Here is a 9913-nt window from a genome sequence, read left to right as displayed (position 1 = left end):
AGATCAGCTGTGTTGTGATGCTCCTCTTGTTACTGACCTATTTTCCCAATTATCGACTTTTTCCAAAGTAGCCATGGTTTTCATGAGTAATCTTGCATCTTTGCAAGTGTACTGAAACTTTGGCAGCTGCTGAAAGTTAATTGTTCATTGCGATAAATTAGAACTTAATTAAAAGAACGAAGTCTGTTTCGCTTTGCGATCTTCTTTTTGTCCGCGGCTTTCTATTAAGGGAAGGATAGCACTGTTAAAAACTGCTGGTGCACTGACGAATCCATTGTGTCAAAACGCCTCCAAAATAATTGATGAATGTGTCATTTATCACAGTGCCCCTTGTCGCTGGTTAATTTTGATAGACGTGACGAAGTGACCCCCTTTGAGAAAAAGCGTCAGGTCAGTCGTGTTTACAACTACGGAGTTTATGTTAGCGTTAATATATTGTTTTTAAATTTAGAGTTTGTAATCACTAAGTTCAGCTGAACAATAAGTAAAGTTAGGGTTTATGAGCAACGTAACTTTCAGCAGAGTGTAAACGCTGTTGTGCTTGGTCGTGCCGAAAGAATCTGCGGCCCGAGGGTTTCATCACTGAACGCTGTGTTAAAATAACTGTAGTTCCCTCCTTCCCAGAAAAATACAGTACGGTGAGTTAATGTCGACCCAAAACACCACTACTTCTGGGAGTTAACGTTTGCATGCGATCATGTCTTGTCTTTTAAATAGTGATACCCAACATTGGGTACGTTGAACAGATTATTGAATGCAAGTTGAACTGAGCAAATGTTCAAACCGTTTAATTTAAATTGGTCTTAGCGAAAAAAAAAATCGTTAATTGAATGGTCTCTCTTTAGTAATTATTCTATTTGAGGAAAGAAAACAATATGAGTTTATTATTTGGCTAGTGTGGAAACACTCAATTGTCAATGACTATTCGTTTGCCTTGTCACTCTCTGTACGAGTTCGTTTCATGGAAATTCATAAGTGAAAGTGCTTACCAAATCGCAAACTCTGTTTTGACAAATAACACAGTTCGTTAAAATCTTATGACACCACAGCACTCATCTGCACTAAATATAATCATTTAACTATGCCGTCGTTTTTTATGCAAATAGTCTTTTGCCCAAGGTATGAAAGCGATTAAGGAAGGCCTTTTTGCATGCGGAAATCCACAAAGATCTATGGAAATTACACTTACACAGGAAGTGCAAAGACTTCAAACGAACCACTTTTGTGAACAGTTTTAGACGGATTTTGTGAAATTTCTAACTATTCGAACCTAGCTTACTTTCGAACCACCTCTCGACATTTTCATTTTGAAGTTACTCAAAGAAACCGCAAGAAGCTCATTTCAAGCTCATTTGATACGCAAGCCTGACAGTCTTGAACTCGAAGAACCCAATATAAAATACTTTCGCCCGTCCGCTCATTCTTCAGTGGTGTTACCGTCCATTGATTACTCCCGATGTTTGTTGAGTCGTTTTTCTAGCTTTTGTTTCCGTTACATCGCGTTGCGAAAAAGAAGTGTCACTTTTGAAAGCGAAGCGTTCGTATTTTGGTGTTTAAAAAGCGTACTTACATTGACATTTAAATATATTTACCTCAGTCTACTCTCAGTACGATTTTGCAGCGCGTGATACGGCGACAAAGTATGGATTGGTGCTGAAGGTTACCAACTTTGCATTGTCTCTATTTTCTTATCCAGGAAGACGGCAACACTTTCCTTTCGTTCACAAATCTACTGGTTTGTGGCTGAAGTTTTAAAATCTAATTGCAATTAATAACGCATGATGGAGAGCAAGACAAACTGAATAGAAAACAGTTGGCGTTGTCTTTAAGTGAATGTTTGATAGGGCGATGAGCCCCCAGGCAAAGAATTCACTAGTTTCCCGTTCAGACAAAAGTTGGCCTATTTGCAGAGATTTGATTGGAGGTGCGGCTCTTCAGTGGTTATCGATGTGTAAAACACGCGCACGGGCTTTGGGTGAAAATACGTCAGCTTAAAAGTCATGTCTTTTGATATCATCCTTCGAGAGCGTTAGATTTGGGCCACTGTACTGCGTGCATTGACCAAACTTTCAATCAATTCCGTATTGCCCGACGAGCAAAACAGAAACATAATTAGCATACAAGTAATTCCACGTGATTCACTTGTTGTTTTTCGCACTTGCGTTCGAACTTTAAGGCAAGATCCTAACTGTACCGCATGCCATGTTTCGTCAATACGTTCTTTGTGCAACGATAGGAAGGAAGCAAACGTGAAACAAACACGATAAATGATTTAAAGAAAAACATTTTCTCACACAATTTACTTGTTGACAGGATAAACGTTTTTTGTAGGTTCAGAATGTTTACCGTAGTAGATATGAGGAAAATTTTCTTTAATGAAAAGTTTTCCCAACAATTACATGACATGGTCAAAAACTGGTCAAAAACTATTTTAAACAGTTCATGATCTTCGCTTCCTGATCGTTTTCGTAGACCACGATCGGCAAACGATTTTCCTTGTTTTCGGATTAGAAAAACAACAAGAGGAACTTTACATGCACATGGTGCCCAAGCTCACGACATGAACACGTTCGCGACTTTCCTGCGGTTGCGCCATATGGGACGTCAACGGCTTTGTTTTAAACGGAATTAAATGTGATGTTCTATGAACGAAATGGCCTTACATTGTTGCCGCGACTTATTCGTTTTTGTTTGCCGGTGTTTGAAATTGTTTTGAAGCGTTTTCGTCGAGCTAGCGCTAATTTGGTATTCCACCGCTAAAACACAAGTGTTCCACTGTTGGAATGCAAAGCTAAAGCTAATATTTTGGTTTTTGGTCGGGAGACAAAGAGTTCAGATGAAGCCAACCAGTAGAAAAAGAAGAAAAGGCCTACTTGAAGTTGAAGTTCTCGGGCCAGGTCTTTTAAAAGTCCGTATTTTAAACTTACACCAAAAGAAGCCGATAAATTATTCTGTCAATGATCCTTCAATCGATTTTTTTTGTCAGCTCCGTGTGAATACATCTAGTATCACAACTTATGTTGCCACTTTACTTTGCGTCACAACGATAAGCTCGCCGATTTTTTGACGTCACGCACGCGTCTTGCATGTCAGTTATGCTTCATTTGATTCCTTTTGTATCAGTATAGTTAGATTTAATTCCTTTACATCTGTCATCTGACAATGAACTATCGCGTTCCATTATAATCCCGATTACGTAACGTACTCTGATATGAGTTTTGCAATATGGCACACCAATTAGCGCCATAGGCGAGATGCAATTTCATTGTGGTAGGTCCGCCATTTTCGGAGCCATCTTGCAACTAAAAAATGCACTCAAAACTTGCACACCGAGGTTCGCCCTTTAACCAACCAGAACCTTTCACGCAACAAGCTCAAAACATGTTCTCGCCCGATGTGGCCAAAGGTCTCATGACAATCTCTGACAATCAAATCAACAACGTGGCTTTTCTTTGCCAGGATAATGAGGTTCCTTGCGTCTGTTTAAATCTGGTACGTCTCAGGCGTCCTCCAAAAAGCAGCAAACCATCTTTCAATGTGGGATCGAGACGACTGATTGAACTGGATTTATTCACCGACTTGGCGAGATCAGCTTGACCACATTTTGACAGCTGTTTCAACTCTTTTGGGAAGAATTTTCTCTGTACAGACATCAGGATTACTCTTTCTGCATTTTTCATTTCAGTGAGAGTGACCTTTCCAGACGGTACCTGAGCAATAGGTTGGCCAAACTTGCTGCGAACTTTGTTAAACAACCAAGTCTTGTACCGCAACAAATGAAGCTTATGCCAAGAAGAATAATAGACAAACACTTTGTCATCAGGCTGTGCAAAGTTCTTAACCGGCACGGAGTCAACACTTTTGGGCTCCTTGCTTAATCTCGAGACCATCCTGAGAACTTGTTTCCAGGGGGGACGCAGGAAATTTGGGCCACGAGCTTTCTCCAAGCCAGAGAAACTCTGGATCTCGCTACCCCGATTCATCTCTAAGCAGGGCCTTTGCATGCTGTCTTCGTGCCTCCATTGATCGACTGACGAACCATCGTAAATCACTGTTAGTCTGTTCGAGAAGAACGTGTGAAAGCGCTTGTCATCACTGCGAATGTAACGAAGGACGGACGTGCTATCTGTCCAGAACACAGAGCTTGTTATCGGTAGTTCCAATTCCTTACGGAACATGCGGTCCAATTTGACAGCCAGAGTCGCGGCGTTCAATTTCAAACGTGGTATTGAAAAAGCTTTCAGAAGCGCCAAACGCGACTTAGACATCAGGAAAGAACAAAAAATGCGCCCGTCTTCACTGGTGAGTCTCACATACGAGACAGTCCCATAAGCAAGCTCTAAAGCATCTGAAAAGTGATGCTTTTTAATGCTAGCGATTTTTCCAAAGTTCTCCGGCTTTTAACAGCGACCGACGGAAAACTGCCCCAACGCTGGCAATTCTTCAAGCCAACGCTGCACTGAAGGTAAGTAATCACTTGGAATAGCGTCGTCCCAGTTCAACTTTCTGAGACATAGATCTTGGAGGACAATCTTTGCTGATGACACGAATGGCACTGTGTAGCCTAGCGGATCGTATATTGACGATACAATACTTGGCAGACCACGACGCGTTAGTGGCTTGTCTTAGGCTTGGGTTTTGAAAACAAGCTCGCCACGTTCCAACGCACTTCTAGGACCCTCTCGACGTGGAGAACATCATGACTAAGATCCAAATCTTTGACTTTCTTGGCTCGATCCGTCTAAGGAATCTTCTCAAGCACTGCCCTAGAGTTGCAGATCCACTTTGCGAGGTTAAAGCCTCCTCGTCGCAACAATCTCTGCAACTGGTTTACGAGATTAATGGCTTCATCTTGAGATTTGACCGACTTAAGACAATCTTCAACGTAAACGTTCCTTGTGACTGCGCTGCTAATTGAAGGATGAAATTCAGTACCGCTGTCTCACTTGGCTTTTAGGTAAGGCCAATAGTCGAGCGTACCGGAACGAAACCACGCTCAATACCCACTCTGTGTGTATGTATGTGTCTGGGGCTGTTAGCGAGGTCTGTTGGAGCAGCATGCACCGTGTGCGTACTGGAAAACCTGGCTCTCGGTTTCACTTTACTTCGATCTTGCTTGAAAACAGGGTTCAGGATGAAACCAAAAACTGGATCGTTCTCCACTTTAGCAGCTGTGCTGATAAGCTTCTTCAGATCCGTGAAGCTGAGGTCTCTCCCACAAACTCTGACCTCCTGAACCTTCTTCTGCCAACGAGAACGCAAACATGCCGGCACTCTTTGAAGAATCTGAACTATTTATTGCTCACTGTTCACTTAACCCAGCCTTCCCGCAACCTTAAGGATAATCTCACAGCTTTGCAAGTCGTCAGCTAAGTCATTAAGGGCTTCACTGTCATTTAATCCAATGGGCGGCCCATAGGGTAACTTATCAATCCACTCCTTAGACACAACATATTTCTCTCCTAATAGTTCCCTTAGGAGTTCCTTTGCCTTTTCGTAGCCCTGCATGCCATTAAACATTTCAATGGTCTTCATAAACAAATGGTAATTTAAAGTATTACCGTCAAACGTTACGATCTCAGTCTTGGGAAGTTGAAATACCCGAAAATCAGGAAATGGAGTTGATACATAAGGGCGTAACGGCTTTGTTTCTGACGATTGAGGAACCCCGTCGTGAGGGCGTGACTCGGTTAAAGGAGCTTCATTGCATGCCTGACTAAGACGGGGTCTCTCGTCTCTTGAAACACGTGGTGTACTAATACGGAAGGAAGGCACGACCTTAACACTCGATTGAGCAGACGGCGGACGGATTCGACTAGAATATTCATCGTCAATAACTTGAAAGTCCTCATAGATTTTTTCTTTGGCCTCTGTCTTCAGATTTTATTTTAGGAGTCTTTCCTGCTGTTCCAAACGTAGCCTTTCCTGAGAAAGTGAATCTTGCTCACCCAACAAAGAAGCCTCAACAAAAATCGCAGCTTTCTCCGCAGCAAGCCTGATTCTTTCGCCAGCCACCGAAATTAATCTCGCAGAACACTGAGAAGCTCTTGAAACACTGGCGGTACCCGACCCAGTACGCGATTGCGAAGCGCGTGGTTGTTGCTTACCGTTTGACCTTAACTCGACTTGGCTAACAGACCCTACTACTTTGGACCCTACTACTTGTAAGTCTTCACCGACTCTTGGATCAGATCAAGGGGGCCTGACTGTGTCCGTAAAATTCTCACCACCACGTGCGGATGGTGTTAGAACTCGCCTCGAAAAATCTAAGTTAGCTTAACTTGATCCGGAGGTACGTAATTGACACACTTTAACCGCTTGTAGTACTTGATGATAATCCATGCTCATATGCTCGATAAAATCTCTCCATCGCTTGCTTCATAAAGACCCTTTTCCCCTGCAATAACTTTGCCAAAGTCATCAATCGCACACAAAAGCTCCTCGATGTCATTAATCCTTCTCGTAACGGACGCTTTCGTAACCTTTCTTCTCTCTTTTTAAAGAGAAGTCGTTGAAACACTTCAGCTGTCACCTCGGTCACGTCCACACTCAATAAAATAAACTCGTCTAGAACGATGCATAGCCGCGCGCTACATGAACTCAAATGTCAGAACACGGGTGTAGACATAAACGTCAAGTGATTTACTCGGCCGTTCTCGAAAACACAGTCTGTGGCTTACGTTACAAAAACAACGACTTAATATACTAAAAAAGAAGAAAGTCCGCAAACTCTGGACACATTTTAACTATTTACAACTTAAATTCGACCCGGTTCTGGACGGTTTCTTGAGGAAAAGGCTCTAAGTCAACTCTACATATCGCTGTACACACCCCAAAACAACCCGCAACCTCCAAAATTTGCATTGAACTCAAGGTACAATTTATAGGAAAACTAGTGGGACAAAATTTATAAGTGTTAAGCGAAAACAAGATCTACTAATTGTGAGACTAACACAAAGACAACACCTAGGAAAAACGACCTCGAGAGTACAATAACCTACAGAAAATCTCCTACAAAGCTAACGCAGCGGAAAATGAACATATAAATTAAAAAGCGTTCGCACAGGCGTTTTTTAATATACAATTATTCCACTCGTGCTTGTTGGATATGAGGTGATTAGCGAACTCGCGATTACCCTTCGAGCAATTTCTTTGAGTGAGCCGCTGTCCAGCGCCAAGGACGAATAAATTAAATTTGAACCGGTAAAACGAGTTAGGAAACTTGTTTTGGCACTTTTGCGTGCGTTCAGCTATGTAACTGCTGCGTTTGGGCGAGCCTGCTATGTAGTGAATTCCCACGAAATAAGACGAAGTGATTCAGATACAACACGTGGGCTGTGACGTACTTCGCACGTGCACGATGGAAAATCAAATGGTTGCTCGCAATGGTTTCTCTCTTGGGAAGCACAGAAGAAACAAAAATGCTTGCATGGTAACTCGCTATATCTATCATCTCATATGCAACTCGCGCTCGTGGAATAATTGTTAACAAAAGGCTACAATTAAAAATACAGTGGTGTATGGTTAATTTAGCGCTAAAAATAAAGAAGCTATCTCTGCTCGGCAGGGTTAGTATATGGATGGGAGACGTCAGTTATGCGACCTGCTGTCAGGAACATATATACGACCGAAGATTCCATTTTAACGCTAGAAAATGCGAACTAAGCAAAGTACACATTTTGTTAGCCTTCTATATGCAAAACAAATTTTGCCGCGAAAGTAAATAAATCTTGATTATATAGTTTTTAAGAAGAGCAGATGAAACTTTTAAGAAACGAGAATAAAACAATATGCCATCAGCAACAAAATTGGCGAGATGAAAACATCATAAATTTTATGCCACGAATATAATAAGTTACAATCCGGAGAAAACATTTTGGGACAGGTTTCTTACGTTTAATTTTTCTATCGTACTTTTGGTTGCACAAGTAAAATCGCACTGAAAATCAAAAGTGATACCGATTTTAGCGGCCACCTATGATCAAGTTACCTTGCATGTTTAATGCTAACAACTCACGAAACAAAGGATGCATCTGTGACAAACTGAAGGAAGTCCAGCTTAATTTTATTTTTTCTATTTTGTTGCGGTATGGAACCCAATTAATGCCATGCAAACTTTGTGCTTGATTTTGCTTTTGTCGACTTTTTTGTCGAGTTTTCGTTTTTTTCTCGACTTTTTCCCCGACTTTTTTGTCGAATTTTGGTTTTTTCTCGACTTTTTTAACGAATTTTTCCTGACTTTTTTATAGACTTTTCTCTCATTTTGTGACCAACATTTTTTTCAACTTCATGATCGAATGAAATCAATTAAAATGGCAGAAGCATGGCTTTCCTCTTGGTTTATAATTGCAATTCTAACGGAAAGTGCCGGGGTTCTTCCGCCTTATTTACCGGCCTTGAACCTCGATAATCAGCCGCATGAGGGAAATATACTAATTGAACAATACTTCTCTACTAGACTCGGCTATGACGAGATCTTGCTTTTTTTGGGCGTGCTACACCGAGACGGTACAACGTCATACATTAGGCAGCTGTAGCGAATATTGCGTGCTCGTGGTCTTAAAAGGAGAGGTAACTGCAGCGATCCACGACAGATTTGTTGTACAGTTCAAGAGGAATTACGGGGGCAGCGGCAGCACTATCGGCTACGGGCAGATGACTCAAAGGCTTGTAGTTAACTACGGGCTTGCAGTTGATAAGGAAACGGTGAGAGCACTGTTAAAATTATTAGATCCTGATGGTGTAGCTGCACGGTCAAGACGTGGACTGCAGAGAAGACAGTACAGAACAAAGGATCCAAATTACCTCTAGCATATTGATGGATATGACAAGTGAAATCCCTTTGGCTTTTGTGTACAAGGCGCCCTTGACGGGTCTAGCCGACGTATTATGTGGTTGGAAAACGGCCCTTCTAACAATGGCTGTATTTATGCTAGAGGACGTCTAAGACGTCTCAGACGTCTAAGACATCTTAGACGTCTTAGACGACTAGTATAAATACGGGAAATTATAAGGTGGACGCATTAAACGTCAGACGAATTAAACGTCTCAAGTTAAGTGCGTCTAAACGACGCACTTAACAGACGTCTTAGTCGTCTCAGACATCGAAGCCGTCTACTATAAAGACGGGACGCACTAAACTGACCCACTTAGCAATGAAGTGCACATATTCTCTTTTGTGATTAAATGTCAGTATCTTTTCAACAAAATTGTGAATTTGATTTCTGGCCGTCGAAGTTAAGTGCGTCCGGTATTTATATTAGTCGTACTTACGACCAGACAGACGTTTAATGCGTCTGGACTTCTAAGACGTCCTCTAGTATAAATACGGCCAATTACCCTTCTATCATAGAACCGTACTTCGTTGACTGTGTCAGTCAAATCGGAGGAACACCAAAGATGATACGAGCGAACTGTGGGACAGAAAATACATCTGTTGCAGCTCCCCAGAGCGAGACGGGAATGCAGATAAAATTTTTCTGTATGGCAAGTCAGTTTCCATTCAACGTATTGAAGCATGGTGGATTCGCTTTTTAAAGGATATTAGGGACTGCGGTCTTTACTCACCAAATAAAGATAACGCCTTCTTGAGCGTTAGCCCTACTGATGGAAATGGGCCCACACAAGGACAGAGAAAAACTCTGACCAGGGTGGGAATTGAACCTACGACCTTCGGATTAGATAACCGCTGCTCTGCCGACTGAGCTACAAGGCCAGACGGTACCAGGCCGTGGGACCAAGTCACGGCAATAAACATTTACAAGTACAAGGAAGGATTACGTTTTTGCAAACGTTGGCCGTGTAGTCGTGTAATATGTAACGCATTACTTCAAGCATTAGTTAAGATCTTATGGCAACAAAAACGCGGGGAAAATTTTCTAGGTCAGCTAAAGAATGGCACATTTATTTCCAA

General features: G+C 41.9%; 1 protein-coding gene across 2 annotated transcripts in view; it reads right to left on the bottom strand.

Annotated features, from left to right (window-relative positions):
• The window catches only part of LOC138050787 (D(1) dopamine receptor-like), a 15303-nt gene extending 13472 nt beyond the window's left edge, over positions 1-1831 (bottom strand). The window contains exons 1-2 of one of the 2 annotated variants that reach the window (XM_068897083.1): positions 1593-1821; positions 38-129 (exon numbers count right to left, since the gene is read on the bottom strand). The gene's annotated coding sequence lies outside the window, so the exon portion shown is untranslated. Of the gene's footprint in view, positions 1-37; positions 130-1592 lie in introns of both variants that reach the window. The other variant, XM_068897077.1, reaches the window with a different exon arrangement.
• Between the last annotated feature and the right edge of the window lie 8082 nt (positions 1832-9913).

The sequence above is a fragment of the Montipora capricornis genome, chromosome 1, assembly GCF_036669925.1.
Source record: "Montipora capricornis isolate CH-2021 chromosome 1, ASM3666992v2, whole genome shotgun sequence".
NCBI classification, from domain to species: domain Eukaryota; kingdom Metazoa; phylum Cnidaria; class Anthozoa; order Scleractinia; family Acroporidae; genus Montipora; species Montipora capricornis.
This window is presented reverse-complemented; position numbering and strand designations above follow the sequence as displayed.